At 41.8% G+C, this 26,254-nt stretch overlaps 1 protein-coding gene across 4 annotated transcripts in view; it reads left to right on the top strand.

Moving 5' to 3' along the window:
• Positions 1-26,254, top strand: part of Sano (CABIT domain-containing protein serrano) — a 135,342-nt gene that overhangs the window by 20,947 nt on the left and 88,141 nt on the right. The gene's annotated exons all lie outside the window — the stretch shown is intronic.

The raw sequence follows: 26,254 nt of genomic DNA, 5'->3' as shown, positions 1-26,254 counted from the left end.
AACGATATCCTGAAACGTGTCCGCGAACGATGAAGAATATCCGCGCTTGGTCGTGACTTGTAGTGCGATTGATTCTTGAATTAATCTAGTGCAATGATGTGCAAAGCACATTTCTCTTTGCAAGTATATTTGTACTTAAGAATATCAAGAAAGTAACGTAACGTTATCTCTAAACAGACCATTCTTTAAGAAAGTCTTAAGGCCATCGCACACAAAATTGCATAGGCTGCATATGCATAGCATAAGACCCCTGGACCAATGAACATCTTATGTAAATTAATATGGCGACTTTATGGTAGATGCTCATTGGTTTAGCGATCTTATGCTACGCTTATGCTAAGCTATGCATTTTGTGTGCGATGGCCTTAAGATTTTAATTTTTGACTAAAAACGGAGCATATGTCGTTCCGTTCGCCTGACGAAAGTGTTCGACATTAGTGCATTGCCGCGTTCAATGCGGGTAGACGCACCGCGGCTCGCTTCGTCCATGCGAAATCGCCCCGACTGCGTTCTCCACGCCGACAAAAGTGAGCCTGCCTCCCACGCAATATTAAGTTTAATACCCTCCTCTGCAGGCCATTAGTGTCGATCGTTAGGCAGGTCTGTCTTACGTGCGGAACAGAAACGATCGTGCGCGCGATCCGCCGCAAATGGTCCGGGTATCTCGTGCGCGCTTCTCCGGGCTCCTTCGACTGTGAGTAACTATATCGACTTTTACTGTGCACGCGCGCACGCATGGATGCATTCACGCCGGGCGTTTTGCTGCACGCAGCGCGGTCGCGCTCTCGCAATTTATGTAGGACTTCGAAATTGTCCGTGGAGAATGGGTCTTATATGCATAATCATCGGTATTACTTAAGGTACAAAGAAAACGAAGGAGTTCACGATCAAACTTCACACTCGTGCAATCTCACTCTCATGCTTTGTCTCCGTGCAATCTCCGGAAATATCTCGGATATTTCATACTCTATACGTACTCGTTTCACATTGAGTGATATCGTGTACGTATAGTTATTTAATTTTACTTTCAACACACAAACGAATCTCGCCTAATCCTATCGAAATTGAACCATTCGTACGGATTAAAAATGGATATGATTTCGCGGCAAGCGGTTGATCTTTCCAGTGCTATCCGAAAGATGATAGGTTGTGCATCGATTGACGAGTTCCCGTCAGCACGCGAACATAGAGATCGCGTCCGTGAGTCTACATAATTGAAATCCGGATTCAATCCCCGGTTATTCGAGAATCAGGAGGGAGATAAAGCGATAACCGCGATACGCCGACAGACGTGCGTGCCTAGGACGTGGAAGAGGCACGTAGAAGAGAAAAGGAGAAAAGGGGCCAGAGATATACCGACGCTATTTCTTTCCTTTTCTCTCCCTTCGCTTCTTTCATAGCACATGAATGAACACCGAGCGGAAGTAGGTTACTATTACGTCATGCACGGTACGTTACGGAGCAGCCGGATAGTTTCGCGCCCATATTCGCCCAGATCTTGGCGATAGACTGCCGCGGAGAAAGTAATTAGAGAGGCTGGGAGGGAGCATAGGCGTAGTTTCCGCTCTGCTAAATTCAAGGTTACCTATTGTCGGTCTGGCCTACCGTGGCCGTGAATCCTCGCCTCTTCTTCCTCGCGCTAGTCTCAGAATGTAGTCAATGCATTATTGATCCACATATACGCTATACATCAACGTCATCAAGTAATGTTCCAGTGATGGTTCTAGTAAAAGTTTTCGAGATTGGGTATCTCTGGGGGTATCTCCATTTTTCAGGATTTGTAAAATCTCATTAAAAAGGTTAAAAGTAAGTAATTGGGCCTTAAATTAAAGTAAAATTAATTGAAAATGTTAACGTATAATAATAATGTTATTTTCTATTTTCGTGACTTGAAGCTTAAGTCATAAAGTAATATGCCAAAAGCATTTAGACGAGAAATCAATATGAAGTTAGTGAAAAGGCGGAAGCGAAGTTAGATATACGATCCGTTCGTGCAATCGATTTTATTGCTGGACTTTTTTTCTGCATGATCGTTATTAAAGACGCTGATATAGAGGAAGTTTAGTATTAACTCCTTAGCGGTCTTACTTTACACATTCGATATCCTCATTTTACGTCCAATAATTGTGCAGGTTTATTCGATATCTCGTTGGGTAATATTTACGACGACTATTCGGCCGGCGCGATCTATTACTTCTTACAAGCTGTGGTAGACAGTTGTTCGTAACCACGTGCAAAACGTGCGCGCACGGCGCGCGGCGGTCGCAAATGCGCGCGCGTGCAAATTCACGTGCGTCGGACTGTCGGATTAATAATATCTCAATTTCGCGGAAGAGATACGATTAGATCGATCATTCACCAGGCGCAGTCCGTGTAATATGATCGTGCTGAATCGGCGGGCTACCATTAATTTCGACAGTCAAAGCAGGTCGGGCGCGCAACGCGAGAGACGCCGTGCTTTGTCGTTTCGCGAACGGCCGGAACCTTTCGGAGCACAGACGGCAGGAATTTAACGACCGTGTAGGCGACAGTGAAAGTAGCGTTACTTAATACCTTATATCGCGGCTCGTAAATAACAATAAGGCCGTGTATGTGTTCAACTGGATCGGCCGACTTTTGTCGCCCCGGCCCATGGCGACCGATACATTGGCCAACGTCGGGCGCAATATGACGTACGGAAAAAAAATCGTTCGGCATCGCTTGCACGGTGACGCGCGCGCGCGCAGAAAATACACGCTTTATTTCGCAAGATTTTTACGTACTTGAGAGTCACAAAGATGCAAATTCAAAAATTTATGAGCCTACGGAGTTACAAAGTCATACGGATATGTTTCAAGACGGGGTAAAAACATCCAATTTTATTGTAATATCTGGGAATATGTTCCGCTTTCTCTTTTCTTTTGTCTCACGTCTCAATTTTAATGCTTTAACACAACATTATGTAATCTCGATTGCACGAGTGATCTCTTCGTAGTTATTCCTGAATAGGTATTCCTCTCTCTCAGGGGGGAATGAATCTCCCCGTCTATCTTACACCATTGCATAGCTAGAGGTTTAATATCACTCAAACGTCACGCATTTTTCCGTCCGCTTATTACGCTGTCGGAGGATCATCGTCATTTAATGTAGATCATCGGCAGGCGCGACCTTCGTCGAGGTGGCTCTCCGTTCATTAATAAAAAGAACGTACCGCGCGGCGCACGCATTTCTCCGCGCTGATCTTGGTCTGGCGCCGTGTAAATCGAGGACCCCTTTAGTCGTGCACTTGCCAGGCCCGGAGGAGACAGGTTTCAAGGCTGCGACGACCGATCATCGTCTTACCGGGAAGGGTTCTGTCCCTCCTCTCTCTCTCTCTCTCTCTCTCTCTCTCCGTCTCTCTCTTTCTCTCTCTCTTTCTTTTCTTTCCTTCGTTCCTCGCGCACGGATCGCAGAAAAAGTCGCGGAGATGTGTGCTGCGAGAGAATATAACGTAGAGGATATATCGCCGGCTTATCATTTTATTCGTAGAATGTAGAAAAGTGAGCAGGCGATTTCTTGGCCTCGCGTAAGAGATTGCTTCTTACGAGGCGTCTCGCGCGGATACGAGCATCTTCTCCCTTCGCGAAATGTTTCTTTGTATTCTCTCGCGAAGGCGTTTTGTACGCGCCGCTCGCGGTACTCGGTGCTTAAGGGATAAGTCGAATATTCTTGTCTATCCTTCTAACGTTATATCGACGAATTATCATCGATAACTCATCGATATAAATTAGTAAATCGAACGTGTCTCAGTCAACAAAAAATTTTATTTTATAAATTGTTCAGCTTTAATGAATATAAAAATTCTGACACTGCATTTGAAATAATATTGTTAATACTGTGGGAATTTATGTTGCACAACATCGATAAAGTCTCATTTTATTTTAAAAATATATTAGCCAGTTAAATATTATACTTTTACTTTACAAATGATTAAGAATTGAGGACATATTCTGCGTGAATAATTATTAAATTGCTCGTACTTGAACTCGTTATCAGTTATTTTTAAACCAAGATGTCATTCGAAATAATGTGTCTTCGTCTTATAGACTTATTATTTTCTGCAATGCCGGCTGTATTTATAGCCTTACTCACACACACATTGTCCCTGTGACTTGAAATTCGTAAGGAAAACCGACAATAACGGCGTTTTCTCCCAATGAGTCTGCACGATGCATAATTCTGCAGCGCTGACACACGCGGCTATTTATACTGCAGGTTCAACGAGGAGACGATAGCCGGATAATTACATGGAGTTCAATGGTCGTCTCATTGATATGTGAAATGGACTCTTCTATCTAATTATAGCCATTAATGCCAAGACTCTTTCTTGTGCATTTGTAATGTCGTATGCTTTGAGTTTTTATTGCAGTCACGATATTATACTAAAGATATAAGAAAAGAATGTACTGTGTATTTTTTTATATAATACACACTGTAGGAAAAAGTGCGCGATTTCATAGAAAAAAAGTCGAGATAATTACCGGAGATAATAGTTGAGTCTAAGGCAAAGACATTATTTCTGTAATCTAAATTTTATCAGATAAAAAGTTTACAAATGTTATTTAAATTATTGTTTAGTAATATTACCTAATTATTACCTAAAGTTATTTATATATACAGAAATCTAGATCTATGTGATGTGGAGATAATTGATATAATAATTGAATGTCTTTTTAATTAGTTACTTTACTAATTACTCAACTCAATTAATCGCACGCACCCAGGATATATTTACATCCAGGATAATACGCTTGTTTCCACATTAATTTGTAATGTAATTAATGCGCAGCTGCCCTCTTCCACTGGGACATCTGTCACGAAAACCGAATGCGAGAGCGAGCGTGCATCGGAAATTCCGCAAATGCATCCGTGCATCGCGCGCGTAAAATGTCAAGGTCGCGATGACATTCTCGCGGTTCGCCTACTATAGCGTGCTCATATTATCCATATGAAACAAGTCTGATATGGAAAAGAATCGAGGATTGCGCGACTCAAACGAGTTTCTTAAAATAAATAGAAATATGAAACGTCAGTTAAAGTCAGTTAAAGCAGCAATTATGACGCAGAAATTGAAGCAAGTAGATCAATTAAATTTGTTCTTATCTATTAAAAGAGATATCTATTAAAAGATATATTTAGAGACTAATTATATATTAATAAACACATTTATACGGCTTTCATCAATTTTTAAAAGACAAACGTCTCTCGAAAGTGTTCCGTGGTGTGGGAAATAGATTGCGAGGCAAAGAGAGTGAAAGAGAAAGAGAGAGAGGGAGAGAGAGAGAGAGAGAGAAAAAGAGGGGGACAGCTCGTCTCTGAACCCAATGAACGTATGTAGCTGTCTAATCTGTCTATTTCGCTGCTCCGCGTGTAGGTGTTTTGCCGTGCGCCTTCGACACCTTCGACGATATGTATAACGGCGTGTAAGCCGCCGCTTTACAAGGTTAGGGGAATTCGATCTCCGGCGAGTATAGAGGAACACGACGTGCGTAACGACGTCGGGGAACGTTGCGCCTGGAATTAATCATCGGCACCTTCTCTCGCGGCACCGCGCTCGTTGTCATGTGAATGGCGTGTAGATGTGTTTGCGTACCTACCTACGCGGTGCGCTCCACGTTACACGGGACCGGGCTCGCGTGTAACGCGCACGGTCGAGATGAATAATTTTCGTATTTAATTAATTGCGATTTAATGGACGATAGGGAACGTAACGGGACAGCCGTTACGCGCGTAAGACTTACTGTGCAGGCTATTAAACGTTTGCTCTCTCTCCCGGCACTTTTAAAAGACTATCGCCGAGATTGTAATCGACTTGGAAGGAATCGATTTTTCGAGCGAATAAAGCGACTGCCATGCCGCGTCGACCTCGGCGGGTTTGTGTTTTCACAGCGCACGCTCCTAATTGATTTTAATTGATGGCTAATAATCGAACGGGCGCGTCCTGCAACGTACGTCCGAGTTTGTTAGTATGTATCTGCTTTCAGTTTAATTAATCGCGCATTAAATATTGATTGCAATGTAATGTGCGCGCGTGATTATAGTTACGCTCGCTTAGTGATCGATAATCTCGTTTAAGATTGTTATGTTCTCTGTCACGTAAGAGACTTCTTTACGCATGCATGTTTCATAAATTAAAATTGAATCGGAAAATTCAAGAATTGCCCTTGCACAGTAATAACAAAATTTCTGGGGAGACGGTAGTACTTTACAAAAATATCGTTGTATTAAGATCAGTCTTTTTCGTTTATATGTGTAAGCTAACATTATGATTCCTTGATTGTTGATCGATAATTGATAATATGGTAATATCCAAATATTCAATTGACAATTATCTCTTTGAATTCTTTTTTTTTGGTTTAAGAAAAATTTTTGGAAGAAAAATTGATCACTTTAGACTAGATAACACCGTTCTCGACGATGTCGTTTCATCACACGATGTCAGATCGCTCAGCGTTGCCGTGTACGCGCCTCATATGTAGAGGTGTTTTTGTACTTTACGAGGATGCGCTTTTAACGGGGGAGGGTGTCGAGGACCTCTGGCGAGATCTTTTCATGCGGTTCCGTTCGTGAGGAGCGAGAGAGCCCAGGTTTATCTCGAAGGGGAGAGGAAGCCTGGCTCTCCCCGCGAACACAATCTCGTGCTGCTCGTGCACACACGCGCGCGCGGATAACACGCTTTACAACTCCCTTTCACCCTCCTTCTCCTCCTCCTCCTTCTCCTCTGTCTCTCGCTATCCCTTTCTTTCGTACTCGTGGCCGTCGTCTCGTGACGTCCTTTTCCGTTTCTCCTGTCCTCCTTGCCTTGCCCCGCGTTCTCGTTCCGTCTTCCTTCGGTGCTCGAAGCCAAGAGCTGGTCCTGCTATAACCCGGAGTCGGCTGACGGTCGCCCCATGTATGGCAGCTTGCTTTATGCTGCCTGCATCGCATTGCAATGCACACCGCGCAAGCGAGCGCGGCTTAGCCCGTTCCTGCATTTCGGTCGAAACGCGCACGCGATATCCACCGCGTTTGGCCTCTCAGTCGCTCTTAATGCGCGGGCTATGGGCGTGTAACGCAGTGGCAGAGCCAGTTGCATCGCGAATATCGCGATCCCCGTCGATCGTCAAATATTCGATGTCCAACTAGCAGTGAATTAGAAAGATCGATCGATTAGAAAGAGCAGAAATCGAAACTCATTGAAAACGGTATAAATTTCGATGCCTTCGAATTTTCGATGTTGCAACCGCGTGAATATCTTTAAACGTTGGGTTCGTAACAATGCACAATGGATGGTAAAAAATTCCGGGGTACTTTTGAAACACTTACGTAATATGTAGGAAATAAAAATACTTATTTACAATCTGCCAGATCTGTCTGGCGGTCCAGTTTCGTTTTGGCTCGCTGTTCGTATTTAAGAAACAACCTCAAGCTTAGCAAAATATCTTCCGACATCTTTTTGTATAATTTATTTTTAATATTATATTGGAGAGAGGTTATATATATATAATTATACATAATTGTATAAAATGTAAATTATATATGCCCAGTTTATTATAAAATACAAGAGACGTATACAGTAAAGTTTATATTTTATGAACAACAATGTGGCAGCGCCTTTTTAAGCTCTCTCGAATAAAGTGAACGGTAGAAAAGTCCAACTTTTTGCGATGCTTCCAGCACATGAGGCCACGGATGGTCGAACTTTTCGCGCACGTTCCTCGGTGCATGCCCGGTGTGGAGGAAGGGAGGGAGGGTAGGCGAGAAACGGGCGCCCCGACCGCGACGGCGACTTCGAAACGCGCGTAATGGCATTCCTCGTTCTCAGCTGCGTTCGCACCCTGACCTTACTCGCCCATATTCGGGCCTGGTCGTGATTGCCTCCTGCCTTTTTGCCACGGCGACCACATCCGTGCATCTGTATGCGTTCGAGCGTACGCCACCGCGCGCCATTCTTTGCACGGCTACGGGCGTCGTACGGATGGGATAGGTGCGTATTTGACGCGAGCCTCCTCATGCGATAACGACGGCAGTATTGCATACATGTATCTGGGGAATGTATCTGCGAATTATTTTACAGCTTGTAGCATTACTTCCTACATGCTTCGCCTTATTGAAGATTTAGGTCGCGTAAATGTTTGAATGTTAATGATTAAATTTAAAAAATCTCAGAAATTTTTTATGTGAGGATAGCACAGATATACCGGTTATAATAAAATGCAGTTCAAAATATTTCGTAACTTTATTATTTCAATTCATTAACAATTAATTTTATAATTTTTATATTTCAGTTAATATAGGAGAAAACATTCGGTATAACTAACTCAGACCAAAAAATAATTGTTTTCAGGACATAATATGCATTAGTGTTAGTGATAAATATCTTGTCAAATAATGCATAAAAATAATGAAAAATATATTAATACAACACACGGATCCTTCATCAAAGATTTAAAAAGTTCAGTATCAGATTCAAGTTTCCAACAAGAACTACAAACAAGTGAGCTAACAGCAGGAGGTGAAAAATTTGATGTGGTATATTATAAAATAGAAAAATGAAGCGTATACGTGATTTCGTAATATGATCGTGGCTCGAACTTTTGTAAAAAAAATGTGGCCGGAACCAGTTTATCCTTATACCAACGATATCCCTTTGTCACCGAAGGTCGCCTACTTTGTTTCGTCGTCGGACGATAACTTTTCCGACTACAGTGCACCGCGTATTTACGGTAAAAACTAGTTTCGCCGGTCGCCTATTTCAGTCTTCGTTCGCGGCGCAACGTGGAAGCATCACGCCAGGAGTCGATTTATGTACGTCTCGTAATTGACGGTATTGACGGTGCGATTTCGACAAGTACGTTTCAACGGAGACGCGGAAGGTATTGATAATTTCTATTTTGATGTTGTAATAAAAAATTTTATAGATACCGAAGTCCAGAATATAAACAAAAAGCTCTAAATACATTTACTTATTTTAGATAATACGTCTATTTATCCCGTTTATTCCATATAGCGGGATATAATAAAGCGATTACAAAAAATTTCTTTGAAAAATTGAAAGAGTCGGGAAGTTTTCTTTCGTTTTTCGTACCATTGTGTCACAGTGAAAACTCTTTGAAGATACTCAGCTTGAAATATGTATTCCGAGTCTTATAAGAGTAGTCCATATAGAATACTCGCTGATAAGTAAAAGGAAGCGACAAATGGATTAGTTTAACTGTGAACGTGTTTACGATCATTTAATTGGCTGAAACGCATTGAAATTAGTATATAATTAACACAGAGTTTATGCAGATTTTATTATAATCGGATGCTTGTAATAATAACAATTTACAAACAGTAGCGTGTATGCGTCTAGCGTTAAAATTAATTAAGCCCGTACCCAAGCGAGATTGATCGCTACTGATGCTTATCCATCTGGTAAACGTACTGCGCGAAAAAAAAAACGAGCAAATCCCGGCTTACTTAGCGAAGGTACTTTAGCGATTTTGTAAGCTTAATTGATAGAAATGCGGCAAATGCGTTCGGTAACGTAAGGTTTATGCAGATTTTATTGCGGCGAAGAGTAATCCGATCAATGCGCTACTGTGATTACGCGTGATGCATGGCGGGAATGTTAAAATTAATTAAGCTCGTTATATGCGATCGATTGCCTTGTCTTTTTTCGGGATCCATGTTTCTTGCCGAAAGTAGCAACCATTAAATTATGTCGAAACACGGTTGCCGCGCAATTAATTAACCGAAAAACATTCCGACGTGGACTTTATGCAGATTTTATCAGTAGCCAATAATTCGATTGATACACGCGAGCGCCCTTGTATCTGCCAGATCCCTAAGTCTGTTGCAAATATTTTTCTGTATAATACATTCGGCAACGTCATCTTCCCTCGCGATGCTCGGAGAGAACAATGCGAGGTAACGCGTAACGCGCAAAAGGGAGAAACTTACCGCGTTAACTGCGAGCGAAGTAAAATTACGCAAACACGATCCGATCAGCCGTATCGTACAAGCGCAACCTTGACGCTTCGTTACGGTACTTTTCTTCGCAGAGAGCGCATTTATAAGCGCGAGCGCTCTCCTCCCTCTCTCTCTCTCTCTCTCTCTCTCTCTGTCTCCGTCTTTCTCTGTGATGAACAGCGGCGTTTTAATTGCAAAAATAAAGCTTTCTTCATCGCTGTATCATCCATATCTCAACGAATACAAATTACACGCTTAAGCGAGTTACTGTTACACGGGCAATAGCGCACCGTGCTGGGAGAACGAGATATAGTTGGAGGAGGAACGAGCGATATCAAGACGAGGAGGGAAGGGGACGAATCGTGAAAGAAAGAAAGATGCGTATCCTTGAAGGTCGCCTCATCGTTGGCGTCATCGGGAATTGCATTCTACCGCGAATAAAATTACGAGACGGTGTACGCGAGCGGCCGACTGCGTGGCATTGAACGTGATGATACTCGTTTTCCCGTACTTACTGACAATTATTTATAAACTTCATGTCTTCGTGTGTATAACGTGCGCGCGAGTCTATTAATTCGTTCGTCGATAGTAATTAGATTGTCCCGTGAAAAAGCGCAGCAAACTCCGCTTGTTAATTCCCACCGCACGAATTGAATGTCGTGGGTGTGACGTGAAAACGTAAAACGCGAGTAAAATGAATCAGTGATTAAAGCGTCTGCAGTTAAAAGGAAACGTAATTGGTCTCGGACACTGTATTACCGCGAGCCTTTTCTCCTTTTTGGCTGTACGAGAGAGAGTTAATCTCGTCGCAAATTACCTAGATGTAACCGTTGGCTTCTAAATCCGCGAGAGAAAGAAAGATAGAGCTCGACTTGTTCGTTAATCTTTGCTCCGGACGAGATCAGCGAACCGCGGAATTTTCTACGCCGCTCGCAAGTGGGTGGAGGAAAGAGCGAAAAGCAGCAAAAGGGATCGGACCCCTTTTTCTTACTTAGATAATTTGACGCGCAATCGTTAAACCCGATCAGGCATGTAACGCCGATGTAATTGCGCCGGAGGGGCGGGGGGGGGGGGCCGCGTGCGCCATTTTTTGTTGTGTGAGATCATCTTCTTTTCTCCCTTCGCCTTGGCTCGTACTTGGGTTTCCTTTTTCTTCGTTCTCATCGCGAGGAATCCGTTGTTTGCGCCTGCCACAATGTCGAACCGGCGCCGGCGCGGGCGATTAATAATGATTAGTATTTTTAGACAGTCGAAGGTAAGACGTTGCATTCATCGACGATCAGCTCTATCAGTAGTTGATAGGACGTACGTCAATCAATCGAAAACGGATTTACAAAGGAGGATATCATTGTAATATCGGAGGTTGTAATTTATATCCACGTGTTTTTACAAGAATCATTTTGAACATAATACCTTTTAATTTTAAAACGTAGTCTGGAGACGTAGTGTAGCTAAATAATCTTTCTTTCTTGGTTCTATATGCATGTAAATATATTTATATGTACACGATAACTTTTTTATTTTGCGCCGCGTCAATAAACATTATCTTATTTTTTTTTAATGCATAAGCTAGACATTCGCAAAATTGTTTATACTTTCTCTTTTGCATGCCACAATTCTTTACATACAACAAAAAATACACTTGACCCTCATGTCGAGTTAATATTCAAGACCGATTAGTATATTTTTCAAGTTCACGCAACGAGCATTCTTACATGCCGTGAAATTATGCAGTCCCGCTTTGCAAATATTTCTTACATTCTATTTAAACGGTTAAGTATTCCTCGCTTGAAGAAACATTTACTCGGTAAATAGCCAACTATCATACCTACACAAAAAATTACACAGCGCAGAACACTTCTCGCAAATCTGTTTATTCATGGAATCTGTTAACGGTGCGATAGAAAAAAGTAACATAAACTGATAATATGTACCTTTAGTAAAACATCAAGCTGTAACTTATCGCCACTGCGTTAACTCTCGAGCGAATGGAAAAATTACACAAAAATACGGTTAGTGCATTTGTCTCACGTCGTACAAAGGCACGGCTTACGAAATAAGTATGTTATTTAACGAAATGTGTAATTCCCATCACATATAGCAAACGGAAACTCGGCCCGTTTAGGTATCCACGTTGACACATTGCGTTAGAGTTGACAGAGAATTTATCATTCAGACCAGCTGGTCAATCGGAGTACGCATAATGCACGCCTGCACTTTTCGTCACGCCAGTTGCCGCGATTTTCGTGCAAGAATGTTGCCGCTCTAGCCTTGATATCTAGATATCTTGTACGCTTTTCAGCTTCCCCTGGAAGGTAACTCGCTACCGAGAAAATACATCCGGCCACCGTGCACCGTACGCGGTCACGCATACGTTTTTCCCGTGTTTTCCTGCGCGTTTACACGTTCTTCTAGCCGCGTTGAATCGCGTCGCCTAATACTCTTTTCCTGTTTGCCTTTACGGTCGACTGCGCCCGAGATACGACGTTACTCGGCGATCTACGACTTCTAATCACCTCGAGCGATGTCACACTTTCCTATTCGCGTCTACCTTCTTTTATGCGCGTGATCGTGCATGCGTGACCGCACGGCAACCGCTCGGATGCGTCTCGAAACTCCGTCAGTCTGTAACATTATTTTTGAAAGTTTTGGTTTATAATACGATTAACCATAGAATACTAAGAATGAGTAGAAGGCATGCAACGCATGTTATTAAAATGTATTGAATTAGAAATATGAGTCAACAATTATAAATTTTCCAATATATAGCTATATTTTATTAAATGTTTCTCAATATTTTATTAAAATTTTCGCGCAAAATAAGTAATTAATACCGTAATACGGTAATTAATACCGTATCTCTCTTTGTGAAAAGTTAAAAATATGTTATGTAATTTTAATATCTTTAATTTAAAAGAATCAGCAGCAGGCATTTAGCATTCGGCATGGCGTTTAAACATATTAATTAATTTATTGGGATAATTATAAAGTTGGTAATACAAAGTACAAGAAAGTGAACATATAGATGAGGAATTCTGTCATTAAATTATATCGAAAGGCGTAGACAGTGGGTCACGCATTGCACTTCTCTGTAATCCTGATGCAACGTAATTGCCCTCGTTGGCTTTTCAGAGAGGAAGCACGCAATACGGTACCTTATAGTTAACTTACATTCGAAATTTCTGTCGGGATTTAATTAACGCCACGTTTATTGAAACGCATTACTTTGTGAAACTCATTATATCTCTTTTTATCGAGAGCTAAGAATATACACGTAAAAAATCTTGTGTGTATCTGAATAAATATATTAATTGATTTTTTAAAGAGCATGAGGATATAATAGTAAGTTTCTAAATTAAAAAATATTACATACGTATGTACTAAATACGCGCAAGATACTTCAACTAAATAACGTCAAGGGGGTTTGCGTTAGATAATCCGACATTACGTTAAGGCTGTTTTGTAGGCAATTTTCAATATACGAAATTTTAACTTTCTTTTGCGAGAACGTAGGATGAGCGGGTGAAGTTTTGCGGCAATTGGCGATTTTTGCAGTAGTAAAAAAGCCACGCTCGCGCGCGTGCAAAAGCTACTCCTGCGAGAGTCCGACTTTACGTAACGCCATCATATTTTCGCTTTAAACGTAAAGCCCGGCGTGTTACGACTGTCGGATTCAGCATGTCGTTATATTGTTTGAAACCGGCAATTTTTGTATTATCGCCTATCGATGCGGCACCCCAACGGTTGAGTAACGGAGAGTTACGACATTCGTAAAACTCGTTCACGACTCGGTCGCTCCTTGAGGCCCTCCAGCCTCTCCCGTGTTTATTTTGCCCGCCGCTATTATACGGTTTCTTTCCACGGCCGGAGGAGAAAGAAGGAAGTAGGTAATCCCGGCTCGCTGAATCTGGAACGAACGACTAACGATGCACCCCGAGTGCGCGCGTGTATACGTAGCTTTTATGACTCTCGACTCGAGAGCCTGTTTCGTGGCGACTGGCGCGGCGATTCGCCTGCATTGATGCATCGTGATACTCGTAAACCTCATGAAAATTCCAATACTCTTTAGTGTTTACTCGATTCTTTGATTTTCATATTCTTTAACTGTTTTTTTACAACGATGCAATTGACTCAAACTGAATTTCAAACTCGACAAAACCGAGAAGTGCAAAACAACATTCATTAATCGACACTTTTTATACTATGAAATCTTTTCGTATAAATCTAATCATATTAATGTTATCAAAGTTTGCGTATTTTTTTATACATAAAGAATATTAGTTATTGTATAATATTTGCAAAATAAAAAAATAGTTTCCTGAAAAAAATTCAAATAATTTATATAACTCGCATATTTATTTAATTGCATTATGTTTCAAATGCACATTAGCGTAAGAATTTTCTATACGAGAGAGAGTGTAATGGATATAGCGGCATTAGAAAAATAATAACGTAGGACAGACAAGGAGATCTTCATGCGGCTTGCTAACGTGGAACGAATGAGTGGAGCAAAGTATCTTTTATGACTTGGGTTGAGCACAGCCTCTATCTTGATTCGTGATCTTAATGTGTCAGTGAGGTACGCATGCTTATTCACTGTACTGGATTCGCGCATTACCAGTGATGGACTTAGCGGTTACTCCACACCATGCTTTCACTGTCACGCTTACAACTACGCAAGCTATTTTGCAAATATTCATTGTAACTATCCATTCATATATAATTGCCATCTCAGGATATTGGTATCTTTTCAGGTCACTGCTTCTTTTTATCTTAACTTTTGATTTTACATTATGTTAAAGTCAAAAATTTATAGCCAGTTAAAGAGTTAAAAGTAAGTTACTGTGAAAGATATCAAGCATATAAATATATAAGAGTATTATAATATAGGTACTAGAATATATGTATCAATCGTGTACCGATAAACATAATGGAGATTATGATCGGGCTAGGAACAGTACGTATACATTGCCCGCACAAAGTGTCTGCTTCTACTTAAACGGTTAGAGTCGAGAAACAACTGTCTACTTAAACGCATTCGCGTTTCTAACTTGACCTGAAAAAGGGAAATTAAGAAGGGTAATCTAAGGGGATCGATAGACTTATGGACGTCATTTGTTTCGTCGAGGATGAAAAAGGCAAGATAGAAATGGGTAGGCGTTCGTGAGGCTGCAGGCTCACGTCTTCCTTTCTCTTTCTTTTCTCTCCGCGGTTCTCGCTCGTGCACACCCTTCCTCTCTCTCTCTCTTTCTGTCTCTCTTCTTCTCTCTCACACGTGCAGTGTCAAGTTCATCGTTCAACGTTCGTCCTACGTGTGCTAACGCACTCGGCTTCGCTTCCTCTTCGGCCATAATTATGCCTCTTGCGCAAAAGCTTATACGGCGATGTTCGTGTCTTCGCGCAACTGCGTGACCGACGATGAGAGAAACAGAGAGCGGAGGAGAGAGAGAAAGAGAGAGACCTTCTTAGCGGTCGATCGACAGCTTCGAGGTCGCTTTTCCATGCACTTCCTTCGCTATACCTTCCCTTCTCGGGAGCATGTCTATTAATATTGAGAACAAAATGACTTCATGTACATTGACTTGTTGTGTAACAATCCATCACTTCAAGTCCATTCAAATAGACTATGCAATATATCTAATTATATAAATTTATTATACAAAGAAAATTATAATTTGTATATTGAGACAAGGTGAAGACGCAAAGTAAAAATAAAAAATGGAGAGGAGGAGAATAAAGGAAAAATTTATTACATTTATTTGAAATTATATATATCGGAAAGTAAGAATAATATTTCAAAAAATGATTAGAAATATTTTTTAATCTAACATTTCTATGACGTGTTTTAATACTTGCTTAAATAATAATACAAGTCGGGGGACAATGGGAGTTTGAAAAAATTCTATGTCCACATAGAGCGCGATGTATGCAGCTGATAAGTGTATATGTATGTTATATTGCGAATATATATGCATCGAAGGAGGAAGAGGAAGTACGATTTGACAAAGTATTATCGATACGTGACAGGAAAGTCGAGCCTTTGTTATATTACATGCGCGTGGGATTGCCATTCGTTGCACGAAGCGCCGCTTGTCTTTCGAAGAAGTATCGCGCTTTAAAAAATTTCGAATCGTAGGGTCTATCTTTTACCGATGATGTCTTCGTTAATGAGATTTCGAATTTTAAATATATAAGAGAATATATGCGAAAGTATATTGTGATATTTCTACAGAGCAATTAATCGTATAAAGTCAATCTGTATATAGCAAATATTTATTTATCTTTGATAGTTAAGAGATAGGCAATGATAAAATGTAGTTGAATTCAATACAAGAATTAGATAAATCTATTATTCATAAACTCCCTTTTAGATACGACATCGTACTTGAAGCGAATCTTGTAAATTACGAATTTATTTTATTTTTATGCCAAGAGTTTCGATTATAAATAATTTCACAAGATCTCACAAGATCTTTTCTTTGCGATAAAGGGGTGCGGAAGTTATAACAGACAGTGACACACGTTATCGATACGCGACAAGAAACTCAATTGATCGTCCTCCCCCATGACAACAAGCCCGTATGGGATTGGTATTCGTTGCGTGGCTCTTCAAAGAGAGAAATAACCAAGCAGGATGAGCCAGGACATTGGTATGCAAGCTGACTCAAATATATACACCACCGTCGGCGAAGAGTCACCGACTTTGCGCCTCTGGGTTCGTGACCGCCGGCCGTAAGTCACGGGACTTGAGCCGCGATTTAAAGGACCGGAAACTTCTCGGAGTTTCGCGTCGACTGTTTCATAGCTCGTCCTCAAACTCGAGCACGCGAGTCAATTAACTTTCGCCGATCGCGGATGCCAATCATAGCGCCGCGGTTTCGACTTTCCTACGATTTTGCGATTTTTATCATTCCACAAATGTTCCGACAAAAATTTCCTTCCCTCAACGGCACGTACGATGGCGTGGCGCGAATTTAGCACACGAGTCTTTACAAAATGTGGTTTCACTACATTTACATCGCTCTACTTCTAAACTAAAAAGAAAGGATCAGATATCCAATTTGCGAATAATTCACCATACTATGATAACTATCTCTGTAGTGCACTCTTACATATTTTTCCAGATAAGAAGCACACGTGAACTGTTCCATATATGCGAAAGATTTTTAAAGACAGTATACTTTTCCGGAGGAAACACGGTCACGGTTTTACTGAGTGGCCAATTACACGGGCGATATTTTAATTTACAATCGGGCGCGTAACAATAACGAGAGCGTGGTCGTGTGCCGCGATGGCTTTTTTTTTCATCGTTATGTTAAATAGATCGGCGGTATGCATAATACGATGAAATTAGAATCGCCAACCTCTTTAGTCGCGGTGCATGCGAGAAAGTCCGCCACGGTTAGAGAAATTGTGACGCGACCGGGAATATGTCGATGAATGCAGATGCTGACCGACAAACTATGCTTCACTGCGCTCTATATGGATGTGTGCATCGGTGAATAATGCAGAAAGGCGAGCGATATACTGTTATATCTTATACGCTGTTTGAATTAAGTGAGACATTTAACCTTTCCTTTCGTTCGCTTCCGTATTTGTATCGGTGTATGCGAGAACGTCAGGCATCGATGTTTCACGTCATCAATATTACTACTACAACATCAATGAAAAAATGCTTGACCGTAAGAATAAAGAGACGGGATGACAGTACAGTTTACCAAGTGCGGAACGTAAGGAATAAGATATTATTTTAACACTTCAAAAGCGTAAGAGAGCATGTCGGATTTGACGGCTCTGACGAAAGATCCCCGATCGACAAATTCAAATCATAATTAAGCATGCGCGTTTCGACGAGCACAATGGTTTTTAGTAGCCGACGTTGCGACACTCATTGTCATTCCCGACACATTTCTCCTTTGTTCTATCCATCTCGCGGCTATCTGCCTCTCCTCTCCGCGTGTATTTCCCAATGTGCAACGCGACGGCCCAACCCTCGATTCTTCCGCGTCGTATCATTCCTCTTTCGTTCTCGTCTAGTCTTTCCTCGTTGTGTCGTTCTTTTTCTATTCATAGAGACAGCGGGTATATGTATATATACGTATATAATATATATATATATATATATATATATATATATATATATATATATATATATACACGGTCAGGGTGCTGGACGCGCCTTTTCGGCCGCACCCTGCTGTCATCGTCACCGCGACATAAGGTTGTGATTATCTGACAAAGGCCGATTCCACGCTGCCGCCTAATTGAATGAAAGCCATTCGTGGCAGTCCGCTCCTCGCCGGATTAATTCGCGGAACGACTTAATTTGTACGTGTATAAGGTTCCAAGTTCCAATTTTTATCTCGTTTCTTTTTTCTTCTTCATAGTCTGCATTTGGTGTTGCGGTTGATCATCCCTTGAAAAGGATGCTCAATTTGCATAGGTCTGCGAAGAATGCGATAGTCCCAATCGCGTTGTAGCTTAATCTTGTGCACAAGAGAAGGCATGCCTTCATTAATTCACTCGTTCTCACGGATAAGATACAGCGATAGTTCTCTGAAAAAATATATATGTATATATACATACACACATACATTTCGCTTCATATTTTTGATGCCGTATCTCCTGAAAAAATTGCCGGAGAATAAAGGAATCCTTGTAGCACGTAATTGTCTTGGGATTTCTACACGGTGACCGGCGGCAGTCTTCGACGCGCGATTTTACCGCGAAATACCGACACGTCCAATCATCGCGCTGAAAGAAGGGACAGCGAAATTGTCGAAAATTAATACTTCTGCTTCGGAGTGGAGTATAAAATTGCGGGGAAAACGCGTAACCTTTGCAAAATTACGAAGTCAGGTGCTTAGCCTCGTATCGTGCGCACCCACCATTACAGCTAACAATATACCGACGATTTTCTCGGTTCGTAACATTCTCGTGGCCTAGGTCAGCTTCGGAGTCAACTATATAAGGAACGGATAAAAAATTCTCGAGTCATTAGTGAACGCAACGTTTATTACATATTGTAGATATTCGTACTAGTTGAAAAATGCACTTTTGTCACTTATATACCTTTCTGCTTCTCTCAGATAAGTTCAAATATTATATAAAAGGATTATATAAAAGGATATTATATATAGGAAATTTTCTTGAACTTATAGAATTAAACACATTTAATATTAAACACATTTATGTTTTCTATATCTTTGATATATATTCGTATTCGCAGTGCAATACTCGTTCATAACGATAGAAATGACAAAGAGATTTATCGGCGTTATCAATTACGAACGCCACTACAAGGGAACCCTCAATACGAATGAAGCGATTAAAAATGTTTATTATAATTGGCATGGCGCGATTGAACGGCCCGCTCTCCACGTTAGACCAGGCCGTACATTTCACATCGGGCACTTTAATGCGGCCGCCGCCTCCACCTTGGCGAGAGTCGGCTTACGCATTTTCGCGATGTTTTACGCGTTAAATCGATAAGCCACTCGGTCGATTACGAGTCGTTTATAGCATCGCCGTTCGATTAACGTATTTAATTTATCGGCTAGTTTACACGCCGCATGCACGCGTGTGCCTGCGTATAGTTTAGACCTTTATTACCTCGGAGATATGCTAATGCGAGAGGATTGTACCGATCGAAACGGACAAAGCCCTATCTCGAGGAGACTGAAAAATGGGGGGTTGAATTCTCCATTGTGATCTAAAAGTGCAAATCTTTTTCTTCTCGACTCTCGAGAGGGTTCAGTCTCTTCTATTTTGTAACATAAAATCTTGCGATTGTGTAAAATTTTGCGCGGATTACAAAAGGAGCAATTTACTTTAAGAATATGTGTAATTTTGTACAAAAACTTGAGGTTGTTTCAACATTAACAAATTGCTTTTTTTGAAAATTACTCTAAATTGCTTGAGTTTTTAGATGTGTAAGATATTAGTTTTAAAGTGAGTACCAGGATGTCAAGAAAGAGAGCGAAAGAGCATGACGAAATCTCTTTCGGGGCGCCGATACATCTAAAGCCGAGACACTGACAGTTGAAATAATAAACAGATTTCTCTTTTTCTCTCTTCTCAGTCCGTTTCCTCGTGATGCTTCTATTCGACGTGCGCAATTATCTTTGTAACGCTGCAATCGTGGCAGCGATGACGAAAGGACGTCGCGCTAGAGCGCAACTGGTAACATCCAAGACGGAAGATATTTAGCTCGCGGAATTTCGTGCTGTTAACTCCCTTCGGAGTTATTGCCACATGCGCGCGCGTTAAATTAGCGCTATTTAAACACGCGCGAGTGACTTTACCTCGCGCGAATAAAACGGTACACGAGTGTAGATATTTCGCGAGCTCAGTGTAACGCGAGAATCTGTTGAAATGGATGGGATACATGTCGCGTCATTACGTGGGATACTTTGTAACTCCTGAAATATTGGAAATATCTTGAGGAACACCGTTTCCTAGTATATTATTATACATTTTACTATTTCAGTTCTTCCAGCAGTGAATCATTGAAATGCTTAGTCAGCATTGAGATATTATTTTAACGAGTTAATATCTAGATTTGACTTGAAGATCTACTTTCTTTATCATGTATTTAAAGTGTTCATTAAATTATTTGAGGTACTAATGTTTAAAGCAGCTTTTTTGGCAAAAAATTTAGTTGAATATAATAAGGCACGGTTTAATCTCTATGGCTACTCTCTATGGCTAAATATATATTTATACAAACAAATTCGACAGTTTTTATATTACTGTATTACAGTATTTGATACGAAAAAAGCGCAAAGTAGAAAATAAAATTGGCACAATTGTCGGGGAATAAACATGTTTACGAAGAATTGATTTCGTGTATTCTATGTAGAAAACATCGTTTATCAATCTGAAATTCATTCGCGAGATGTTCTTCTTTGATAGTGTTCGTTAGATGTGGACTTGTAGTTGTGTAAGAGTGTTTGAAATAACAAGTTCTTCTGGACGATGAATTCCATCGGCGAATACGATTGCTTTTTCACGGCAGACGGAAGGTTAATTTCGTTTATTGGGCTAGCAGCATAAATGGGTCCCTCTGTAACCCACTTCGAACAAATCGGTTCTGCGAGATTTTATTTCGGGCGCGTTCTCCGACGACCATCATTTGTCGCTACTGAGAAAATGTGAGCTCTCCAGAAAAACGGCCGCTGCTGGACCAGTAGAATCACGTTAATGTTCCAAATAAAACGTAGGCCTTGAATTAGCGAAGATTGTCTTCCCTCCCATTTAAATTCTTTTCCGAATACCTGAAAGTTACCAATGCTCTCCGATTTTCAGAAATGATGCATGGCCCGTGATTCTTTATCGCCGACGTACGTAGACTCACTGAATTACGCACGTTCAAAGTTCATAAAATTATTTATCAATATCTCGCACGATAACTTATAGATGTCTAATGATGATTAAATTACTTATAAGCAATACTCATTAGTTATAAGGGCGCCCACCCATCTCACCGCTCGCAACTCGTCGGCTCGTCGCTTATCGCTCGCCGGCGACGGTGCACGCGGTCTAAGAGAGCGGCAGAGGAGGAAGATTGCTCGGTGCCGGTGATGCTGGTGGCAATTCCGCCGTGGCAATTACCAGCGTGTCGAGTCGCGCTATCGGCGGACACGTCGCGGCGGGCCTCGCCGACTCGTAAACACCCGGGACGATAGTCCGTGGATAGTCGCCCGATTTTGCCGGGCGATAAGGGCCCTTTAAAGGGCGCGTGAGGGCGGTCGGGCGGACAGACGAGGAGAAAAGGGGCGAGGCGATGCGCGCGGTGCAATCTTTAGTGCCGCTGCAGAAAACGTCATAACTCGTATCTGTGCGCTCGCGCGGCGGGCGAGTGCAGGCGCGAAGTTACGACTGCGCGGCTCGGCAAGGATAACGCGGGAATATATCCGCGACGATAATTGCGAGTTCGTTGCCTGCCTTGCCTGCCTGTGCCACGCCGCGCCGCGTCTAGGTAGACGAGAACGAGCGCGCATTCGTACCCTCTTTCCCTCTTCGTGCCGGATTTTTTTCCCTTTCTCTTTTTATCCTTCGCCCCGTCGCGTCGGTCGGTTCGTCTCTCCAAAGGTTATGCTCTTGCGAGACAAGTTGAGCAACGGCGAGATTACCTGTACCTGACCGATCCGGTTGGTCCCTATGCGGTTCGTGAGTTTAGACGCGGATCGACACGGAAACTGCTCGGTCTTGGGCTTCGCGAAAAAACGAATAATCGCGACGGAGTACCTTCAGACAGTTTACTTTCGCGAGAGTAAGGTGCGGTAACGCCCGCGGATGATATTTTGCTGAAACTTTCGCGATAGAAACTCTCGGAATCGTCCGTGAATCTTGATAAAGTTTTCTCTCGACGTGGCGTCGATTTGTTGACAAGAAGATTCATAGCATGGAATAATGTCAGTTTAGTCCCGAGGGAAATCTTTTACTGATAGATTTAAGCGCTCCTTCTTTTACTTTTTGAATGTAGGATTATTTTTCGCAATTATGATCGGCCAGACGTACCATGAAGAGGAATCTCGTGCTCATAACTGGGTTCAAGTTACGTTTTTTACTCCAAGATTGCAATAAAGAATCGACGTCGCGACTTTTGTAGCGACTGTAGACCTTTTAGCGATTTTGCAATAAAATCCGCAATGATAGATAGTTATGTAACACTGATTTCGCGTTACGTGTCGTCTCCTCTTCGATTTTATAAGGCTTGTGGGAATGATAGCAAAAACAAAATGAAAGATCGACGTTTTGTTAATTTTAACAGAAAGGTGTATTTGTGAAAAAATTGTGCATAAAAATCACTGAGAAACCGTAATTACCGTTCTTTTGTAAAAACCGTTTCGGTGAAAGTGGCCGCTAATTGCGGCGCTAATAAGAGACTTATAATTCCAAAATTCGCTGTCTCTTTTAGCTATCTTCTCTCTTCCCTGTCCCCTTTTTCTATCCTGTCGATTGTCAGCAGCGCGATCATTATTGAAAAGCCGCACCGCGTGGATTATCCCCCGCAATAATGCTTCACGGTCAATTAAAATGCGCTGTTGGATACTGATATACTGCAAATTAACCGACCCCGCGTTGCCGCTTAATCAGCATATTTATTGCTGGCCACGCAATGAGAATCGTACGCGGGCGCAGATACGATACGACGCAGCCTCAATGTTGCAAGTAGTGTGCCCCAACCTCATTCGAGATACCTTTAATCCTCTCGAGGGGGGGCAGGATGACTCGGATACCGGGTCGTATAATGGGAAATCACCGGTGGCGAGTAACTCGGTTATAAGTCATGTTGCTCCACTCTCCTGTTCCTATAAACGCGTGCGTAATATACAGCGCCTACGGAATTTGAACTTCCTCCCTTCTTCATCTCGCGATCGCGGCCTTCTGACGCCAGCCAAGATCGAGCTTTTTTCCTGCCCGCATCCCTAATTTATAACGCAGTTCGTTGGTGGGCGCTTTTAAGTGTGGGTGATAACATTCCTTACCAAAACTGGAAATTATTCTTTTCGGTTAAGATAAATATTGGCGCGCGAATATTTTCCGAATCTCTTTTGATCAAGAAAAAGAAAAGTACAAGTCGATAGTATACCAGTCGTTTCTTCAAAATCATATTCTCCATTATTACATGCTAATTATAAATAGACTAGATCTCTGACGACTCGATATTTACGCGATTAGCGCATCATCTTATTTTTAACGCCCAAGGTTAATTGTGATCAGCGTTAATTTGCCGCATGCATAACGCGCATCGCGCGTAATTGGTAGACGCATAAATTGTCCCGCGATAAAGATTTTCGCGAGGAACTCGAGATAAGATCGCCGCGTGAGACGACGAGGGCATTAGTGCATCATTGAGGGGGGGGGAGAGTCTGGATCTTTTTTTCTCTCCGCCTATCATTTTTAAGGGCCGATATTAATTGCGGATGGCGTTAATTTACAGCGTAGGTGTCACGCTTCGTGAGATGTATATTCCAATAAATCGTTCTACAATGCGGAGCGGAGTAATGCCACGCTGGCGTTCTAGACCAGCTCGATTTTTTATTCGCCGCGGTATAGTCCGCGATATTAATTGTGAGCGTTGTTGATTTATATAAGCATTTATAAAGTCCTGTTGCCAGATGAAATGCACTGCGATAAGCGGATGCAAGATCATGGTGCAAGATGAGGGCGCAAAGACAAAGATCGCGTACCGGGCAAAGCGTTTACTTTCGCGTATTCAACAACGTGGTAATCATATTCCGATTTCATAGGTGCATCGAAAGGTTAGAAAATGATTAATCATACTTACATTTATAACTTATCGATACTTAAGGAACATGTAACATATATGTTATGCAAAAATGAATTAAGCAATAATGTAAAACAACATAAGTTTAGAATTGCTTAGAGTTTTGTGTCGAATCAGTTATAAAAATCACAATTTTATAATTTTTGTGGATTTATTTCATTTTTGTGTAATATGTGGAATATCTGCATGAATGTAGACAATGAGATTTAAATTGGAATGATACACATCAGTCTCATAGAGAGAAATTAGAAAAGGTAATTAATTCTAAGATTATTAAGGAATCTAATTTTGGTATATTATTATCACATTATAGAACATTGTAACTTTTACATTTATGTTAGCAAAGAAAACAATCGTATTCACGCGAAAGTCGTATTAGAAAGAGAAGTGCTCTCGCTTTTATCTCACAATCAGTGCAATATACCGGCGGATAAGCTCTAAAATTCAAGGTGAAACGCTTCGCGCGCGCGCGGATAGAAACGCGCATTTAAAGACTCGGACAAATTGCGACCTGACCACGTGTCCGCCTTCTTATACTAATATGCGAACACGTTCGCCGTCGTAGCTCGCGCGCGAAGGGCTTTCCTCTCTACATGAGGCTTACATGCAACTTACGTACACACGTGTACAACTGTGTCGAGTTCTGTACGGTTAAGTGTAACTACGTGCTCGTAGTTATACTCTCGTAGGCTACCGCATGCGTCCAAGCTCCGAACGTTACATATACAGAGTATCCCCTGAGCCGATCGCCTTTCCTTCTAGCAAAATAAACGCTGTAACATCTAAATGATGGACTTACGTCGGAGAGACGCATTTCAATTTTCCGAGACGTTTAAATAAGTTGAAAAAGATTCGTATGGATTATATTTTGAAAAATATTGCGTGAGACGATATCTATCCGGAAAATAAATAAGATATAGACGATCGAAGCCTGTTGATAAAACTGGCTTATCGAAAACCATCTTGTATGTCTTATGCTACACGTATCAGTGATTCTCAGCCGGGCGTTTCGAGACCACTGTATTTTCCGCGATTACTGTAGCCCGCGGCTTCTTGCCAGGGCATGTAGATAGTACAAACGATTTTATATGCCTCTACTTAGGCATTATCGTCTCGGTCTCGCAAAAATCCTCTCCGTTCCGAGGCCAGGAATGTGTTAGCGCGAGACGGAGATTGAGAAACTCTGGGCTACGCGCGACTAGGAGTCCGCCGGCGGGCCTGATACCGGATTATCCGAGTAGAAAATGTAATGGAACGAGTAAAGTTTGCGTTCACGCATCGTTGGTCCCGTCTCGTGTCTGGCGAGGGAGGGCACCGTAAGAACCGCGTCGACACAGTGCAACACCAACGCGATTAGGTAACTGAAACCATATCGACGTATGCACGCATGCTACTATGTGGGTGTACACCGCCGGCCGGCGTAACCACGTTGGCGCGTTCGCCACGCGATGTGGCAGGATAATGCACCGATAACACGGTCGACTCGCTGAACACACTCTCGATCCAGATTCCACGAGCCAGCCTAGTTTCCAGGAGAATCGTGCAAAACGCGATCGCGCTCCTAGTTTTTCCTATGCGCATTCGTGACGGCACTTTCCTGCAGTCTCGTCCACGAAAAGATCACACTTTTCTAGATTTCAGGACGATATCAGCATTTATAGAAGTAATAATGGCTCTGAACGATCCAACGTGATGAAATATCTAATTTGAATTTTATAGAGTTTCTCCGTAAAATTTTTAGACAGCTGTTGCGCGCGATATTTCTTCAAATTTTGACACATTTATATTGCAAGCGGCATTAAGGCCGCGTGTTGTGATGAGTTATATGACTTCTCGCAAGAGACGATCGTTAGGCATTAAAAGTGGTTTTGAGTGGCGTAGCGCGGCTTAAAATTATTACGTCGCCTTGCGTGAACGAACACGACAGTTTAACGATCTTCCTAGGGCGCAAACGAAGCAGAAACTTAGTTCCGACGATTGATCGTCGTGACCAACCAGACTGCCGTT

The sequence above is a fragment of the Temnothorax longispinosus genome, chromosome 8 (genome assembly GCF_030848805.1).
Source record: "Temnothorax longispinosus isolate EJ_2023e chromosome 8, Tlon_JGU_v1, whole genome shotgun sequence".
Classification (NCBI taxonomy): Eukaryota; Metazoa; Arthropoda; class Insecta; order Hymenoptera; family Formicidae; genus Temnothorax; species Temnothorax longispinosus.
This window is presented reverse-complemented; position numbering and strand designations above follow the sequence as displayed.